The sequence below is a fragment of the Carettochelys insculpta genome, chromosome 12 (assembly GCF_033958435.1).
Source record: "Carettochelys insculpta isolate YL-2023 chromosome 12, ASM3395843v1, whole genome shotgun sequence".
Taxonomy (NCBI): domain Eukaryota; kingdom Metazoa; phylum Chordata; order Testudines; family Carettochelyidae; genus Carettochelys; species Carettochelys insculpta.
The window spans coordinates 23,819,755-23,840,363 of NC_134148.1; the positions used below are offsets into that span (position 1 = coordinate 23,819,755).

The window sequence follows — 20,609 nt, forward strand, 5'->3', positions numbered from 1 at the left end:
TTTAAGATGATGTTTTTATTCTTTGAACAAAATAGGCTATTCAATTTATGAAATTGTGTGAGGAAGATTAGCGTAGGCTGGGACAGATCCTCAGTTGCTCTTCATTTGCACAGCATTTCTGACTTGAATGGAGTGATGCTGATTTACTCTGGCTGAGGATATGGCCCTCACTCCAGAGAGAAGAGAATGCAGAATGAAATTCAGCTTTAGAGCAATACCTTGGACCTTCTCAGAAAAGGGAATTGTCAAGACCAGGGTTTTTGTTCAACTGGGTTACAGAAGCAGCAGCCGCCCACTGAGAAATTCCGCTATGGGTTTGGATTCCTCCTCCTCCCAAGTACTGCTGTGTTTAGATTTGAGGTTTGGCTCCTGTCCATCGACTAGTCTAAGGCAAGCTGAGGCACTTCAAGGTCACATCAGCACATGTAATATCCAGGCTCCTGATTAAATGCTGGATGTCAGTTACAGACAGATTGGCAAATGTATCAGTCTGCCAGCTGTATCTTGTTCTTTTCCAAGGTTGGTGTCATTGGGAAACGTTTAGCTCCATTTATTAAAGGTTTGGAAATAGAGCACATTGTCATCATCCTATTTCAGAATTTTCAGCATCTGCTTGGAGTGTGGTCCATATCCACTTCAGTCTCACTGACACCAGCGTATTCTGAGTTAATGCTGTCAGCACCATTTAAACATATGGAGTAGTGGCCTTATACGCACATTCTGCTTTTCATGCCATCCAGATTGTGTTGTTCATTGGTTAGCTCCCTGTACAATTAAACACAGGACTAGAATATGTGATTGGTATCACTCAGAGCTTAATTTGTACCCTGTTTGAGGTCCAGCACCTTTAGGTTCAGCAGTCCTTAGCTCTGGCACCATTGTTTGCCACATCAGTTATGCAACTAAAATATTGTTTCAGCCCCAAATTGTTTGAGACTTGGTGCTTCTTCCATCACAAATTAAGTATTGGTTTCACATGTGATTTTTGTATAACACTGACAGACCCCGCTTTGGCTTCAGGCAGAAAAGAACCTGGGACCTCTGGAGCTTAGTGCATGAGCTAAAGGCTAGGGGGCTTTTAGCAAAGGCTGTAGAGCAGACTCATTACTCTCTGTAAGTCTCAGTGCCACTGTAGTGAACAGTACACCACACTCGGCAGGTGTGCGGGTTACATTTGGCCACTTTGGCTAGTGGCCATAATGTCAAAAGGTGTTTGACTCCATTACAAGGAAAGGAAAACGAAAACAAAAACAAACCAACAACTTGCCAACACAGCAACTCAAAGCAGGAGGTTCAAGCTCGTTGGAAACTGGCATTCCATATGCTCGAGAGACTTCTGGAACAAGCACACACTCTACATATGCTTCTGTTGGCAAGCTCATAAACAGAAAGGGAGATATTTTCCTGTTCCTACCTAACATTGCTCCCACTCACTTGAAATGTTCACTAGCAAATGGAGATCACTCAAATATAAGAATGACTCTAGCATATACCCAATATATGTAAAGCAGGAGAGGGGAAAAATGCTGAATGAATTTGAAACTAAAGAACTCATTGATGTAGTCACACCAGTAGAAAGCATAGCTTGCAAGAGAGCCTTCCTCACCACAATGAGTGGGCTAGTTAAAGAGGAATAACATCTGCTATGCTGGCCACATCTGTTTCCATTCCAAGTAGATCCAGACAGCTGCAAAGATGCTTTCATGGGCAAAATATATGAAACCTGTGTAATTTTCTGCCTCTACTTTTTCTTTCTAATAATGAAGCCCCACCCATATATATAGGGGCAGAGAGAGAAAAGAAAGAGAGAGGGTTGCATCTTGAGACATGAGAGACTGAAAAAGAGAGTCCATATCTACATCCTCACTAGCCACCCCACTCCCCTCCCAGGAAAGAAAAAAATATGTGCACTCCCCCTTGTGTTTGGTTTAAGTTGAAGCTATAAAGATGGACCTGCCCCCACCTGCAAGACCACAGAAGATTGCCTTTTCAGGTTTTAACAACTCCTCCATTATCATCTTATTTCATTGTTGAGTGTTTTACGTGTGTATGTGAAATGATTACTTACATGCAGAACTCTGGATTATACTACCTCATCAAGTACCAACAATAAGTGAACTTGGGTTTAGACTGTATTTCAGGCTCTCAGATGAGCAACATAAGGTGAAATGGCCCTCTGCTTGTCTAGGGGATAGTTTCTCTGTTTCTAGTACCCATACAATTGAATTACAACATCTATTGCATTCAGGAAGCACATAGGGCTCCATTCTGCACTAACCTGACTCCTGCTGGCAACTCCACTGAAAATCAATGAGGTCACACATGCTGTAAGCAGCAGAGAATCTACCCCACAGAGGTTGTGGTTGAATCTGATTTTAACTAATACGTGATCACAGCGTTAGCAGTGACAGGAAAGGTTTCCAAGAAAAGTGAGTGCAAGCTAATTACTGGTATAAATACACACCGCTTCCATTAATTTAGGTTGTCTAATGCAATATATTCCTGCTGGCAGGAAGGAAACACAAGCCAATGAATTTAGAACAATTCTATCAACATATAAAAAACAAAACCTTTCAATACTCAGAATTTTACACTGGTAATTCCAGTGTGAAACATTCCTTATAATAATCTGCTAAACACAATGAAAAGGACATTATCATTACAAAAGTGGCAGCCGTGCTGTGACACTGATTCAGCCGAGAGTTTACATGTTTAACTGGCAGGATCCCACTCACTTGTCCAAGGGACAAGCACTACTGCCTCATGCTGTCTGGAACAACAAATCTGAGGAGTCCTTGGCTGGTTGCTATGAATCATAAGAGGAGAGAAGAGTTACCCAATGATTTGCTTAACCTGATCTCCTAAATGCGCCCCCAATCCCTTTGCTCAGCATGCATCTAATTCGTACTTTGGTATGCTCCTGTACTTCCTGCTTCTGCCAGGGATAAGAGGTGCAAGTTTCGAAATTCCCTGGAGGGAAACAAGTCCGTTCCTTGTGTATGGATGAATGTAACTGTAACATTACTTATATTACTTGAACGAAAAATCTCATCTGTGTGATGCTACCCTTGCTTTGTCCTGACTGGAATGCTTTGGATACATTCAGAGAGGAGCTGTGTTGAAGTCAGCAGCATTGCTGCCTAAAGACTGCGGAGACCTCACGTTCTTCTGTTTGTATTCCTCTGGCAATATCAGTCTCGCAAGGTCTCTCTATGGAAGAGCCCCCTGGCCCTCCGTGGGCTTTTTGCTCCATAAAGCTTTGCAGAATTTGCCTGTGCATTCCCAGATAGTAATGTATTTAACTAATTGGCCAACCATGCACGCCCCTACCCTCAGCTTTGTGGCATGTCGCTGGCTGTTTGGGTGAAATGCAGCAACTTTGTTCATTGCACTTGATCAAGTCTAAAAATTCAGGGGCTGTTCTAGGCATAAATGGGCAGAGCCCTGCCAATGTTACCTCTACTATTTCCATCCCTGTGTCCAATACATAGTTATGTGCACAAGGCAAAATCAGACGTGTACCACCAATTGAAACACATACTGCTAGCTGTGGTAGCTGGCTATGGGCACTCTGCTAATCAGCTGGTGGCATTTGAATCTCTCCTGCATGGCTGCCTACCTGCTCAGCTTGCAGGGAACACTGTACTCCACTGATTTCAGTGAAAACTGGGAAACCAGGGAATGAAATGGGGGGAGACACATGGGAGCCCTGGCATGTGATTAGACCCAGCAACTTCCACATGCACTGTTCTCCATCCATCAACAAAATGGCATCCATTAATATCTTCCAGCATTGCAACGGCCACCATCACAGCTGTGCTGCCCTCCTGCTAGTGTTTAACATGTTGAAGTTCTGCATGACTTATCTCCCAGGCAACCAAAGAAACGAAATTATAATGGAAGCCATGCAGATTTCTGTAGAGCAGAGACTAGGGGTGTTGGGGGGCTGGGGGGTGGTGACCCTACCATGGAGGAGGGAGGAATAAACAGCCACACGGTGGCCCTAGCATTTCAGGAAAGAGGGGAAAGGAAGTGCCAGCACCAGGCATGGGGGAGGAGGGCCAGGTGGGAAGGAGTCCCTGCAATAGGTGGGAAGGCAGAGTGACACAAAGGGAGCTTGTGGGAGGGAATGGATGAAGGGGCTTGGCCTGTAGACGCTACAGAAACTTTACATACTTTACAGGAGTGTGACTTATAGGGACTCACAGCGCCCATTTTTACTAATGAGCCGGACTTCTGAGCTGTTCTCCCTCCTCTCAATAGCAAAACCGTACCTCACACAAAACCTCTTTGTTTGCCTTTGGTCTTCATCTCTCTCTCTGTCTCTCTCTCTCTCTCTGCCTGCTTGGTCTTCATTATCGCACTCCTCTATCCTTTCATCACCTGGGGCCCAACCCTGAGAGATGCTGGACACCTGCTGCAATGCACTGAAGGCTCCCAGGCTCCCACTGAAGTTCAGTGTGTCACCCTGGGCTCTTCTAAGTCCCAGTCTGCACACAAAAGAGCTTTGTTCTCTTTTTTCTTTCATGAATGGCATTAGCGGCAGACAGGCAATTCCTTTGTTCAGCAGCCCAGACAATGCTAGAATAAACACTGCAAAGTGGGCAGCTGAGCTGACACACATTCATTTCTGTGGCTAGTGGGATGGTCCCTCCTGCATTCTGTTGCCTTTTCAAATGTTTCTAAAATATCAGGTTTTGTCAGGTGATAGACAGTTCACCTGTGTGCCTTGCCAGTCACATGGCTTCCTCTGGTGCTAGCAGGGCTAGGACTAGGAGAGACTTAATGGATGTCAAGCCGCTCTGTGGATGTTCTTATCACTGATACATATCAAGATCTTGATTGCTTCTCCACCTCCTCCTGCATCTTGGCCTCCCTCTGGCACAGCTGATGGTCTGCTGCATAATGTGCCAAGATTTCTTTCCCAGTCCTATTGCATGTTTGTTTGTTTTTAGTATAACCATATCTTCAGCATCTACCTATTTCCACTCGTGTTTTCTGACCCCATTTGAATGCTGATCTGAAAACACTGCTGCTGGTTTTATTTCCTCCCCCACAAATAGCATTGCTTCTTGTGGCTATTTTCTTGAGGATGGTTTTTTTTTTCCTCATTAAATTCCCTATCTGTCCCTGTGCCTTGTACCCATAACCAAATCTTTCAGTCCTTACTCATTGAGATCAAAGGGGCTAGGATCTCTTCTTAAGGGTACAGGAGGCAAGCCTGTTCTTACATGGCATCAGCATGAGGGATGCTGCTGCTCTTTCTGTACTTGAACCCATCTATTCCCCTCATCTCTTTGCAGGAGGAACACCCTGTCCTTTGCTCCCGTTCTGCTTCTTCAGCAAAACCAAAGCAAAATCATTCGGAGCTTTACAGCTTCTCTTTTCTCCTCACAAGTCGCAGGATTTGGCCTTCAGTTCACCCTTCTTCCCACTGTTAGAGCTTTCATGCGGCGGGCGTTCAAACAGATGAACATATTGCACACAAAAGTGGCATAAATACCATATGCAAAAGTGTTTTTCTACGTGGGCAGCAAATACAAAACCTAGCTTTTCCCACCACACTTTTTGATGAGGGGGAATCACACCTGTCTAATAGACGTCATCTGGCAAACTGCAAATGTATTTGTTTTTCGTGTTGAGCAGGGTGAGTGAGACCCATGGAGCATGTGGTTTGCAAACCTCACAAGCCAGGTTCACAGGGTTTGTGGGCATATGCTGCTATTTTTCCTCGGTCACTGTGCTGCAAACCAGTGTTGTTTTCTAGGGTTATTCCATTAAATATAATAAATGTAAATGGGAGGATGAGCTAAAATGGGAAAGAAGGAGAAATTACAAAACCTAAATTGGTTCTAGTGTGCAGCCCTGCGACAGGCTGCTGGCTAGGAAGCATGCACCAGGGCTCTGTCATGCCAGCCTCAGCAGGAGAGGTTAATTGGAACTAGCTGAGGAAGACCAGATCTGAGGGGCAAATGGGAAACAGCTCCTAGCCCTATTAGCCACTGAGCTATATAAGGCTGGTAGGAAGGCAGAGGAGGAAGAAAGGAGTGGAAGATTGTGTTCTGCAGCTAGTTACACAAGCCTGTGGTTCCTTCACTGACAGGTTTGTAGCTCCATACATGGAAGGTGGTGGGAGTCGACAATGAAGAGCAGGGTGATTTTACTTCAAGAGAGGCCTCCAACTGACTGTGAGCGCAATGGGGCCAAAGGTAGAGGGGCCTGTGTACTAACCCTTATACTGAAGGCACAGCTGATGCAAGTCCCAGAGTCTCCTGCAGTTGGAAAGTCCAACCCCAAATGGCTTTCAGTAGTGCTGAGTTCTCATATCTTCCCCTCTGTGGAGTGGCCACAGCTGGCCTGCAACATTCCAAACATGAGCAGGGTTGATTAACGAGGGGAGCGTACTGATTCCTCACTGTAGCCTTAGAATCTGCTGCCTAGATTGGGGGTGCCCCTTCCCAGGGTTTTTTAAATGAAGACATAGGTTAAAATTCTGGCTCCATAAAAACTAATAACAAAACTCATTTATTTTAGTAGTGACAAGATTTTAGCCATTAGAATATTTTTTAAAACATATTTTTTTAAAAAAGCCATTTTTCAATTAAAGCAACTTTAGAATTCTTTTGGTCAGTTTTAGAAATTAGGTTAAACATGTTTACATTGCCCACTGGAGATGCAGGAATAAATGTTCTTAGTTTTAGGTCTTTCAGGGACTGAAAGACTCAGATTGTGACTTCAAATGACACCTATTTACTCCCTGTTTACTCCATCCTAATAAACAACAGTAGCATCTGACTGGGAGACCAAAGTAGATGACCTTATTAGGCATATGGAAATGAAGGTGTAACTTCATTTGAGAAGCTGGCTTGAAAGAGATGGGCATCTGAAATCCTTCCCAGATGTACTGAGAGCATAACTTGGTGTGAGCCATAAGCTCAATATTAATTTATGTTGTCCCATTGGCCACATCTCTACATATATTCTAGCTCCAGTACTTGCATCAGTGCTAGACAGCCTGACTTGGAAATACCGTACAATCAGGATGTATTTCTCTTAATTTGTTTTGTTACTTCTCTGTATTAGACTGTGGCAAATGTCATAGGCCAGACTCTTAGCTGATGTAAACGTCTGCAGCTCCATTGTTGGGGTTTTCCACCTGCTGAGGACCTCGCCTGATGTGTGTGCATTAAAGGGCTGCGTTAGAAAATGTGAAATCAGTTCCTTGGAAGGACTTAGCAGAAGGAGAGGCTCAATTACAGGCTTCCACAGCTGACTTTAGAACTCCCACTTCCCAACTGTAAAATCTCAAACGTGTGTGTGTGTGTGTGTGTGTGTGTGTGTGTATATATATATATATATATATATATATATATAAATAAAACAGTTGCAACATGTTGTGTTCTCTTCTGTTTAGACTGAAGAAATTAGGGGGAGGACTCTTGTCAGTTTTGCTGAATTTTCTGCATGCGGTGATATTTCCAACATTCAGCACATAAAAAGAAGGTACAATTAATTCGTCCTCAATTTGGACAGCTTGGAAGTTTTCTGTTGCTCTCTGTCAAGCTTGGCACATTGAATTCTCTCTTTGAGATTTCTTACAGCATGCTGTTGCAGGCATTTCAAAGATGGTTCCGCCCGCTCCCCTAGAAACATTGAGGTAGTTTGTACAGAGAATGTTTCCAGGAATTGCACAGCAGAGGAGATCAGCTGTACTTGCTGTCTTCTGAATCAGAGAGCAAGTATGAGTTTTGTTTATTTGTGCAAGGTAATAAATGCTGCTGTTAAGAAATGAACAGGAGAATGAGATGCAAACCTAATCTCTCATTCCTCTAGAATTCATAGGGCATCTTTTGGATGAGTGGATATTAGCTGCCCCTAATAGTACCTGCTGGTAAGCTGAGTTCCAGGTATCTTCAAAGTTTGTGCCTTTGTATCTCATAATACTTGCTTTCCACATGGTATATATGTCTGTTATTTTCAACATCAAAATGGTTTTTGGGTCCTCCAGAAGAACAAGCCCATTGCTTTCATTTAATTGTTTAGTTGTAGTTTTTTTGCAGACAAATGGGTGGGGGGAATCCACAGGTTTATGCAAAAGCAGACATTTTCAGGGAACAAAAACACTCAGACTAAAGAAGCTGTGCATGATAATGTGTGATATGGAAGGTGACTATCTATCCACATATACTACTTCCTCCCTGCAACATGATTCCTCCATTTCAGGTTCAGAATTAAAACTAGGTAAATTAAATACTACTGTTTTGGTTCATGAACTGTCTGGAGCCCAGATTATGATTCTCAAATTGGTTCATGTTCTTGAACAATTTTTATGAATAATTCTCAATCTGCACATTGGTCTTGGCTAGAATTTTGAATGAACATACAAGTGATGTGCCATGTTTCTTTTGTGCCCTGATTGGACAATCACCGTATTTCAAGCCTCTAGTATCGTTACAAATTCACAATTTTTTTCTCGTTAATATTATGCATAAAATTCGCTCTTTTTGTTAACTGTTGTGCAGGTGAACTCATACCTATTAAGAGAACACTAAAACGCTGCAAGCATCATTCAGGACAATTTAATATAGAGGATGCCAGATAAATTCTGCTCTGCAGAAATCTCAGTTCAACTCCATGTGATAGCTCCCTGTAGGTCAGATTACTCCCAGCTTTAGGAAGACAAAGTACAGCATTCAGGATTTTTGTAAAATACTATGTTCCTCTAAAATTAGGATACCCTGTCCTAAAGCAATGACTAGATGGCTGTTCTGTGGGGCCAGAGACTTGATCCTTCAGTTCTTACCTTCATTAAGGCAGACTGGCAATATTTAGGAGAATGTAGCATACTGGTATTCTAAAGTTACACAAGATTGCTTAGCACTGTGAAAGCACCGGAGGGTAGCATGCCTCACCCATTAGCATTTTATCAGCTGTCGGGTCGTCTTGTGTGCTCTTTTCCCCCCCCACTTATCTATTTCAAAAAGAGTATTTTTCTTGAGTTTTTGTTCTCATTTGGTTCCAAATTAAAGCATGGATCCTGAAGGGCTGTATGATGGAAATGTCACTATGGGTAATGAACTCAGGCTTTACAATTATGTGTGTGGGAGGAAAGGTATTGCACAGAGATGGAGGTGGGTATTCCTGAGGGGTAGTAGCCAGGGTTACAGTCTCCAGATTGATTACCTACAGTAACTAGCATGGAGAATCCTGCATCTGACGAAGTGGGTCTTTGCCCATGAAAGCTTATGCTTATACATTTCTGTCAGTCTATAAGGTGCCACAGGACCCCATCTTGCTTTAGCATGGAGAATGTGTTCTGTCACAGCACACCATGGCTTGGCCTGCTCCCTAGAATGTCAGTAGTCTGGAATCAGTCAAAACTCTCTCAGCACCCACCATGTAGACATGACCTATCTCAGGATATGGCGCTATCCAGAAATAGCTCCCCACATCTAAAATGTGCCCATTATCGCAAACTGTTTTATTTCCATACCTAACTACTTAATTCTAAAGCTGTTCTATCGTATTCTGTATGTGTTGCAGCATACGTGAGGGAACTCAACTTTTTAATCAATAAATAAACTGATTTTCTTCAGCAGTGCTTTCCCTGCGAGGGATAACCCTTTACCAGGTAGGAAGGAATTACCAGTGGGAAATATGCAGTGGAGGATTTTGTCAGCAGTTGTCCGTTCCTGACCTTTTCAGAGCTAAGTCAGACATGCAGCATTACCTTTCCACCAACTCTTGTCTGAGTAAAGATTGGTTTGCTCTGAACATGGTTTTAATTTTTCCCCTTCTTTTTGAACCTCCCTAGTCCAGCACCTTCGGGACCTAACCAGTGCCAAACCAAAGAATTTGCTCAACCACGGAACGTCGATATTGTCTAGCAGAATTACCAACACTTCCACTGCTTACTGGGCTCTCAGAAAACATTTAGGGATAAACTAAAGCTAAATAACAGCACAAAACACTGAGAGCCAGGACCAGTGGAACCACTGGAAACTTTACCACACCCATATCAGGTGAACATCCAGGTAACTAAAACCATGCCAAATGTCACCAGACCAGAAAGTGCCGGGCTGGAGAGGTTCAAACTGTGTGTGTGTGTGTGTGTGTGTGTGTGTGTGTGTGTGTGTGTGTGTGTGTGTGTGTGTGTGTGTGTGTGTGTGTGTGTGTGTGTGTGTGTGTGTTAAAAAAATATGTCTGAATCTATCTTGACATTTTCTTTAGAAAAAGGTTTTTCATTTTCCTGGCACTGATATTTAGTAGCTTGTGAAAATGGACTGAGAATAAACCTTGATCTGTTCCTACTGTACAAATATCCTAGTAAACAGTGTTTAAAAACAACTAAACTATATCCAATAGGTTTGATTTATATGTGTTGAGTACATAAATCAAAAGGCGTGCCTGATCTTGCTTTCCTTGAAGTCAGTGGCAGAACTATCATTGACTTCAAAGGGAGCAATATTCAGGATCTTAAATGCTACAATTTTGATCACAAGGTTGTGGGTTAACAGTTAGACCAGGTGACTGGATGACAGCGCTCCTGGGTTCTGGTCCTAGCTTTACTACTAACTCACTGCATGCCTCAATTTCCCTCTAGGAAAATACTTTTAAAAATTCAAAGCATCACTGAAGTCTGAAATAATTATAAATGGTCTTAAAGCTCTGTGCAATCCTTGGATGAAGTTTGCTATACAAATGCAAAGTAATGCAAAGTGTCATCCTTTGACTCCACTGAGCAAAGAGGATGACATATAACCCCATCCCACTACATTGCACAGCAGCACCTGCTTCACTTTGGAGGGCGTTGTATTTCAAACAACCTTTGCAATTTGCTGCAGTGGTTCCAAAGTGCGTTACCTTGTTTTATGCGAGTATTTGCCTGTTTTGGTGATTGTGGGGGCGGGGGTAGTGGAGAGGCAAAGCTGAGTTCTCTTAATTATATCAATAAATTGTGCATATTTTTCTGTTAAGGATATGCTGGCACAATTATTCCTTTTGCAGGCACTTTGATTTGGCATTTCGTTGCAGTAGAATATCATGAGTTGCCTCTATTATTATACACTTTATTTATGTCTCTGTCAAGTGTCCTCATGCTAGTTCCCTTCTGCACAATGGAAATCATAAAGCTGAGATTTCAAAAATGTGGAAGACCAAAAAGAAAACAAATGGCTGTAGAGACTTCAATGATATCTACACCCAAAGGTTCAGCAAGTTCTGGAGCAATTAGCTACAACCTGGCTTCAAAAACATACTAGTCCTGGTACTTCATTTGCTGCTGCCTTGTCCAAGTTAACTGACCCTCTGGGGAGGAATATAACTTGAGGACTCTGCTGAATCCCAGCCTGACCTAACCTGTGAGACCACTGGAATAAACATCAACGTTCAGGCCACTATCTGCCGACTTCAGTGAATACACTGTAAAAGACCAGGTTTTGCTTCACTCCTTGAAGAAAAGGTATATCATCTGAAGTGGGTATTAGGAATGTTATGCATTTTCAACAACCTCCAACTCACTAATTCAAGCTAAAAGCATCTCCAGCTGAGTTAGATGGATAGAAAATCCAGCAGTGACAGAGAGTAAGTTGGAGAAAAAGAAACTGGCTTCAGCACTATAGCAAAGGAAGGGTTAATGCCAGTTTGACCCTCTTTCTTTCAGCTGTCTGCTTGCAGCTTCTTAAGCTATCTAGGAGACCAGGGATGTCATTTTCCCAACCCAGTAACTCCCATCAGTGCCCAATATCCTGCTGTGGAAGAGAAGAGACCCAACTGCTCTACATGGGGCAGTTGCTACACCAAAAGAAAAAGGCTAAGCAGCATTTAAATATATGTAACTTTTCCTCTGCCTGAAATTTGTACCTGATGCAAGCAGGGGACTTGCTCCTCCTGTCTGCTGCACCTGCCTCTCCTTTCACTGTCCTTAATTCACTCTGGTCTCAACTTACTGTAGACTGGAGTGCTATAGCCCCAGATTATCTACTTAAACTCTGCACAGCTGAGATGGTTATTTCAGTTCGTGAGGAAAGAATGACGTGAGGAATTAACTGTTTGCATGCTCCGGATGTGAACTGTTTCTCGTTTGGTGGACAACTCTGGCGCATAAAACTGTAGCCAATCCATTTGATTAAAGTGAACAAAAGGAGAACCAAGTAGCGCCCTTCCTTCTCCTGGGCAGACTATGAGACACATGCAAATGAAGTCCTTGCTCCCCTTCCAATCTTTCTTCTATCTGTTCCCAACCTAGTAGTCATGGTACTACCACTGCAGCACTAACCAACATCGTGATCCAGGGGGCGAAGGCTTTCTCTGTGTGTGTGGTGCGGGGGTTAATTTCTTCTTTGAAGGTTACTGGGGATGTTGTAAGATGTCCAGTATAAGACAGGGAATATTTTATATCTTAGAAACTTTGTGTCTGTCCTTTTCCTCTCTGTTCAAAACCTCCTCCAAAACAGTAAGAGCTAGACCCACCACATTTGGTATGCAGCTTCCTCTTATCATAACTTAAAGCCAGGGCAGGCTTTGGTTGTGCCAGGAAAATTGGGATGTGCCTTGAATGTGACTGTTTTCTATTAAAGAGAAAGCAGGGGAGGGTATCCGCTAGTAGTCTAGAGACAGTTATGCTCTAGAATGACTGCAGCAGGCAGCAAGCACCAGAGACAATTCTCCTCCAGGATGCGGGCACACCTGCATGACTGTGGCCAGCTGGGGTTGGGGCTATGCCTGTTGAAGTGGCCCCCATGCCTCACAGCTAGAGCCCAAACCCTCAGCACCAGTTGGCCAGCACAGCCCCCACCACCCCAGGCCATCCCCAGGAACCAGCCACAGACTGGGCACTGTAGCCTCAGGCAGCCTATGGCAGCAGCTGCAGTTGTAAGCCAGACAGAGCAGCCCCTGCTGCTGTAACCACCCCCAGAGAGCAACCATAATCCAGGGTCCTTAGGGAGTAGCCAACAGATGGGCCCAGCCAGTGTGGCCACTACAAATCCCTCCAGACTCCCCATGGGCAGCCACTGGACAAGCAAAGCAACCCTAGAGGGCCTCAGGGAGCAGTCACCATCCAAGCATGGCCTTAGCCCCTGGCTAGCCTCTGTGTTGCCTTGAGCACCCTCCTAACACACACACTTCCCAACCTGCTGCTCTGAGTCCCCTCATACCTACCAATCCCCTGCCCTGAGCATCCATAAGGACCAATTAACACCAGGTAAATCCTGTAGTTGCCTCTATATAAATCCATGGTATGGCCATATCTTGAATACTGCATGCAGATGTCATCACCTCATCTCCAAAAGATATATTGGTATTAGAAAAAGTTCAAGTAAAGGGCAGAAAAATTATTAGGGATCCAATTCAGTGATTTGGAACTCAATGGAATGGCTGCCATATAAGTAGAAATTAATTAGACTGGAACTTTCAGCTTGGAAAAGAGACAGCTAAAGGGGATAAGACAGAGGTCTATAAAATCATGACTGGTGTGGCAAAAGTAAATAGTTATTTACTCCTTGTAACAAAAGAGCTAGGAGGTCACCACAAGAAATTAATAGCAGGTTTAAAACTGACAAAAGGAAGTACTACTTCACATAACACACAATCAACCTGTGAAACTCCTTGCTAGAGGAGCTGTGAAGTCCAAAACTATAATAGGGTTCAAAAAAGAACTAAGTAAATTCATGAAGGTTAGGTCCATCAGTGGCTATTAGCAGGACGGACAGGAATGATGTCCCTCACCTCTGTCTATCAGAATTTGGGAATGGGAGATGGGATCACTTGATAATGACCTGTTCTGTTCTTATACTGAGCTAGATGGACCTTTTGGTCTGATCCAGTATAGCCATTCTTATGTCTTTTCCCCTTGTTCAGATTGTAAGGGGGAATCTTCTTTGCACAGCTCTTCTTCCTCTTCTCCTCTTAGCTGGCAGTTTCCTAGATGTTGGTTAGGAGGCTCATCTGTTGGTCATGTTGCCCGTTTGAATCCCTCTCACTGAACCAGAAGCCCACATTTCTGGATTTCGCCTTTTAATCCTAAAAACTGGAAGTGAACGTAAGGAAGGGCAGAATTTATGAATTATGGACTTTGCCCTTCACAATTCCTGCTGTACCATGTGTAAATTCCCTTGAACATTGTGGAGTTCCTCAAAGAACACACTTCCTGCCAGAGACATACTAAGGGTAAGGTTTCTATGGACATAGTGTACCAGTGGAATTACATCACAGGTTACCTCATACTGCATCTCTGCAAAGCCCCTTTCATTCAGTCAGCACACAGGAACTTGCAGACTTTAGTTAATGAAGCCTCAAACAACCCTGTAATGTATATAAGGAGCAGTATGCCTATAAAATTGAGTAAGATGAGGCACAGAGAAGTTAAATGTCTTGCCTAAGGTCATTTAGAAGATCAGAAACAGAAACGGCGTGTTCTGAATCCTCATGCTTTGCTCTGAACATTAATTCACGCTCCAACTCTGAAATGCCATGACAGAGTGTTTGGGTAGCTATGTTAAGAAAGAAAAAGATTTGTGTTCTGAGTGGCACAAGCTGTTAATTTTCCCTTCCCTGAGTCCTAATATGCAACAGAAGAGAAAGGCACTCAGTTATTCTAGTCAAGAACACCATAGTAAGGAAAGAAAGATCTAGTTCAGATAAAATGCTTAAAATATGTAGGAGCCTAGGGCTAAAACCACAAGGGGACCTAGGCTCAGTATTGAATATTCTTTTATCTTTTTAATGGTAGGAAAAATGCTAATATTGTTATATATATCATTTGTAGTACTGTAGCACCTAGCAGACCTAGTAATAGAGCCTGTTGTGCTAGACAAAGAACATGAGACACCCCAAAGCACCACAGATGGCTTAAGTTGTAAGCACTGCTTAGGGTCAGATTTATACAGCAGCTTTTATTCAAGGTTCTGAGAAGTGATTTGATGTTAAAAGATGGGTGAAAAATTGACAGTATTTGTCTAATTAGGAGTGCAGCTATGAAGCTAACAGTACAAATGCTCTAATTTGTGTTTGCAACTGACTTTTGCTACCTGAAAGTAATTTTATAGGCTCATTTTTCACCCTTAAATAAGAAGCTTGGGCCTGAGGATTTGCTTGGTAACCACACACAACTATGGAGGCCAACCTGCACAGCTGTCATTGCCTGTAGTTTGCTTGCTCATAGCCCCACTGGTATTGAGTTAAATGGCAGCCTGTTATCATTTCTGTGTAGGATATGTTAGATTTGCAGGCAAACAATCAGTTGAGAAGAGAGTGGGTGCTGTTAACAGTTTTTTCATCAACATATTATTTGGGAGAAAACTTATTTCCAGTCCAAGGGAGGCCAAGATAGATTTCCATAGGTATTTAGGGTCCTAGGGCAAAAACACAAGGGCTGTGTCTACACGTGCCCCAAACTTCGAAATGGCCATGCAAATGGCCATTTCGAAGTTTACTAATGAAGCGCTGAAATGCATATTCAGCGCTTCATTAGCATGCGGAAGGCAGCGGCGCTTCAAAATTGACGAGCCTTGCAGCCGCGCGGCGCGTCCAGACGGGGCTCCTTTTCGAAAGGACCCGCCTACTTCGAAGTCCCCTTATTCCCATGAGCTCATGGGAATAAGGGGACTTCGAAGAAGGTGGCGTCCTTTCGAAAAGGAGCCCCATCTGGACGCGCCGCGCGGCGGCAAGGCTCGTCAATTTCGAAGCGCCGCTGCCGCCCACATGCTAATGAAGCACTGAATATGCATTTCAGCGCTTCATTAGTAAACTTCGAAATGGCCATTTGCATGGCCATTTCGAAGTTTGGGGCACGTGTAGACACAGCCAAGGGGACCTATCAGCATTGAATATTCTCGTATCTTTTCAATGGTAGGTAAGATGCAATTACTGTCACAGTATTACTGTAGCACAAGCAAACCTAGTCATAGAGCATGTTGTGATAGACAGCACAGAGAGCAAAAGAGAGACCCCAAAGCACCACAGATGCTTATGTTTTAAATGCTGGTTTAAGTAGTTAGGGCCAGATTTACAGAGGGATTTAGGTGACAAAAATGAAGCTGAATGCCTGGCAGGATTTACAAAAGCATCTAAATAATTGGATGCCCAACTCCCATTGACTTTCAGAAGTACCAGTGGGAGTTAGGTGCTCAGCTCATTTAGGAGCTTTTTCTGACACCAGTTAGGGCTTGAGCTATAAAGGGATTTAGGTGCTTAACTCCCACTTTAGGTACCAAATCCCAAAAGTCATGTCTCCAAAAGATCTGCTTAGCTGCTGCCTAACCCCATATGCCCCTAAAATCCTGCTAGAAAAATTCCTGAGGTATTTACAAGTCTGCCTGTGAGCACGGGCACAGCTGTTTAATTCCTGATTCCCTACAGAATCCTCAGAGTAACCATGACCCCTTTTCCTGCAGGGTTTGACGAGATAAGTGTTCTCAGCAGCAGCCTAACATCTATGGCCCTGCAATAAATGCAGCTGGAGGGGAAAGAAATGGTCGTGTGGTGGCCCCCAGCCACTCATAATCTTTAGCCAGTGTCTAGGGCATTCCTCCAGAACTGGGGGGCAGGAACCAGATTCAAAACCTTCATCTGACAGATGTGAAGCAGGAATTTTAGCCAACATCTCCCACCTGTTAAGAGAGTACCCCAACCACTGAGCTATGGGATGTATGAAGTGGGTGGATGGAGAAGGGAAGAATTTCTCTCAGCCTGCCCTGTTGAAACTGTTCCACTTTGTATAATTCTTCAGTAGTTGAGAGGGAGCAAGCACAAGAATGACTTTCTAGCTCAGTGCTTACTGTGCCCATAGGCACATGTCCACAGTATCTCCAGTTGGCTGTCAGAGGCAATACCCAGTTCAGCGAGCTGGCATTGGAGATTCCATTTTTAGGGCACTTGTCTCCCCTGAAGCTTTGTACAATGCCCACCTCAGGGCTGTGCATGCCATTGAGCAACAGAATGCTTCAAGTTACATGTTGATGTTTTGATTGCATCTATCGTAACCACTTCCTCATATGTCATGTGATGTAGCTTCTGTTGCCATTTAATGTTTTAACATGGATCAGATCTGTCCAGAGTAAAGATGAGGCACGTGCCATTAAAATTACTAGTACTCTGCTCATTCGGTGAACGCTCCAGTTTTTGAAAACACCTAGTGAAATCCTGGCCCCATTGAAGTGAATACAAAACACACTGAATTCCATAAAAGGATTTCACTGTTACTTACCATACTGGGCATGCTCAGAGGTTTATGCCAGCCATTAGAATCCTCAGTGAATACTAACATCATCTATTAACAGATTCACTCCCATGTCTGTAACTTGCTTACCTCAGTTTACATCCATCACCATTTCCTCCACCGCTGGAATAATAGCTTCTGTATCTTCCTCATTATAACCTTCACTATCATTGAATTTAGAGAAGACATACATTCAGGCAACAGCGTTGTGCCTCAGCTGTACCTGGTAATGCTTCCGTTGAGTCTGACCTGATGTACCGTTCTCCTGATATCTTTATTATCCTTGTCAGTAACTTCAAGTTCAGACTGAACCTGACAGCAGCAGTTGCTTGCTGTACTCTGCTCTGAGTACTGCTCCTTGCAAGCGCAGTCTGTTCTGGCCAGTGACTTGGTGGCTATTGTCTGTGGGCTGATCTCTTCTGTTCACTGTTTAACTGATTGTATTTCTTTTCTCTTGTGCTTTTACTGTTGACGAGGGAAAGAACAGTTTGGATCCAGACACACTCACTAGTTAGGCTATGCCTACACTAGACTAAGGAAGTTGACCGCAGACATGCAATTCTAGCTATGTCAATTGCAGAGGTAAAATTGAATTATCTGCACTCAACTAACTTGTCTCTCTATACAGGGGAAGGTTGATGGGAGAGTTTCTCCCTTACTTCTGATGTCTCTTGTGTCTACACTTGCTTTCCTTTTTCAAAAGAGGCATGAAAATGGGGGAAAACAAACATGCGAATGAGATACAGATTTACATGTATGGCACCTTGTTTGCATATTCCTTTAAAAGAGCTTCTTTCGAAAGAAGAAAAGTAGTGTAGACGTGGCTCTTTCAAAAGTAATCCCATCTTCGAAAGAACCCTTCTTCCTAAAAAAAAAAAACAATAGGAAGATGGGTTCTTTCAAAGATGGGGTTTACTTTCAAAAGAGCCATGTCTACACTGCTTTTCTTCTTTTGAAAGAAGGATATGCAAGTGAGGTGCCAGATATATAAATCTGTACCTCATTTCCACTTTTGATTTCCCTCATTTGCATGCCTCTTTGAAAGAGGAATGCAAGTGTGGATACAGCCAAGGAGTACACGGATAAACTGTGACCCCTGAGAGGTTGCATCCATACTAGACATGCAAAATCAAAACCCAGGAAGATCAACCCCAAGCGAGTTGGTCTTTCGTGGTAGTGTAGATGTAGCCTCAACTGAGTCTCTTTCCTTAATCATCAATTTATCCCTCTCTGTATTTGCTTAACTTGGAGTTCAGCTTGTTTTTCTTCTTACTGATGTACCTGCACCCTCTTTTTACATATCCCATCTGAACCCCATGCTCCAGTTCTTGCTCCTACCCTGGAGGACAATTGGATTGTGCCCATCCTTATTGGGGTGCAGCCCAAGAGCACAAGAGGATTAGTAAACATAAAAATAATCTATTCTAGCAAGGAAATACTTTCATGTTCATTCTGAAATAACATTCAGAAAAGCATTCGGCAACATTGAATGCTGAAACTTGCCCACTGTGCTGTACTGAATATTTGTGTTGTAAAGTGTGGCAGGTCTCGCACGGAAATGAATAAAATTAATTGTACAAATGCCAGCTTTGCTGCTGCTTAAAACTGATATATTCCAGTTTTATGAGAATGACCAAAAATCAAAGGGTTGGCTCAGAATTATTGCAGTGGAGGAACTGGAGAAAAGCTCAAGACCTTTGTGGTAATGAGCAGTAATCCTGTATTACTGTCCAAGACATGAGAGCTCCTTGCCAGGATACGTAGGAAGTTTGAGGTCACAAGATGAGTGTGAGTGAGAAGAGTATTAAAATAATAGCAAGAAAGGAGCCCTTATGGTCAGGAGTAGAAATGGAGGGTGTGTAGGAAACAGATGGTTTCCTAACATGCTTACGTCTATGAAGGTCCAGATATGTAGCAATTTCTCTGGCTGATTAGCAACATTGTGGGTGTGTTGAAATCTAAAGCCAGTCACAGATCCTGAAAAGCCAATTCATATCATATACAGCCCCAACAGAGTTCAACCGCAATTTCTACCAGAGCAACAGGCTAGACAGTAGAGATGTCATGTAGGAAGTATATGCATCTCCTGCAGAGCAGGTAGCCCCGGCCCATTAAATGGATGGTTGGCAGAAGGATTGGGGAAGTGGCGGGATGGGTTTGCACTGTGCAAAAAGTGAATCCAAGAGAACCAGAACCAACACTCCCCCATGCCACACACACACTTTGAAGGATAGGACAGCACTGTCTATGCAACAGCCTGATATGGTCAGGGCCAGAAGAATTCTCAGGCAAGCATTGTTGTGGTGGATTCTTTCCTCCACACTGCTATGGTTCAAAGCATTTTCCTGAGTACAAACCCATTTTATGCTCTTGCTTTGCTCCATTACCTCAGAGCCTCTCTGAGTCACAGGTGGTGGCCAGAGCTAGAGTTAGCCTCATCTGATAGAAATAAATCCGACAGTAATTATTTATAGAGAGAGGGCAACCAAATATTAATTGGAATCAATGACAATTACCATGCTAGGAAAAAACAAATTAAGATTAAATCAATTAAAGGTAATGCCTTGATGGAAGGACAATGTTATGAAATTTAAATTGTTTTAAAGGGTATTTCACAGACAAACATTATTTCCATAAAATATTTTAAACATTTTAACACTGAAAATGAAATTCAATGCTTTTTCAAAGGGACACAACAAAAGTTGTATTGATAGCTTTTTTATTCCCGTGACCAGGTCAGGAACTGCTTAAATATCATGTTACTTAGCCTGCTGTGTGCATATATTTATTTTACATTTGCAAAGAACTGAAGGTAGTCGGCTTTATGTGAGAGACTTAGATGTCAAAAGGCATTTATGTCTTTTAAAAATTTACATTTCTTTCTTTCAAGACCTTCTGTTAAGGATTGGTGGGTTTCTTCTCCCATATTGAAAGATGCAGATCAAATAATCTCATCCAAGTGTCAGTTATGAACCCTTTCAAATTTATGTTTCTTTGCTGATCAGTGGATTAAAGCTTTTTACTCCATGGTTTTTATATTTCATCTCACACATGCATTTACGGCTTCGGTCTCTGAAATTAGACAAAGTTGGGATTCCTAAGTTTCTACGCATGGATTAATAGTAACAATATTCAGATGTTGCCCATGAAATAAGAAGTCTGTCTCTCCATCATTTCCTCCTCCTACTCTTCCTTTATTCTTTGCTATCATCATCTCTTAAAATAAGTAAGACACTTTCTAAGTTTTATATAAGGCTATATGTTATGCACTCTGTGAAATTCTCATATCCTATTTCTGAGATCCCCGTGACTTCCTGTTGTCTGTTTTGATACAAGGAAAGAATATAGTATGTATAAGATAACTGCTTCCATCTCACACTTCCGATCCTAT

General features: G+C 42.9%; 1 long non-coding RNA gene across 8 annotated transcripts in view; it reads left to right on the forward strand.

Annotated features, from left to right (window-relative positions):
- Positions 1-20,609, forward strand: part of LOC142019784 (uncharacterized) — a 252,227-nt gene that overhangs the window by 8,657 nt on the left and 222,961 nt on the right. The window contains exons 2-3 of one of the 8 annotated variants that reach the window (XR_012647192.1): positions 6,104-6,188; positions 7,415-7,503. The exons of 6 other annotated variants lie outside the window; for them this stretch is intronic. This is a non-coding gene — a long non-coding RNA (uncharacterized LOC142019784). The remainder of the gene's footprint in view (positions 1-6,103; positions 6,189-7,414; positions 7,504-20,609) is intronic. One more of the 8 variants, XR_012647195.1, reaches the window with a different exon arrangement.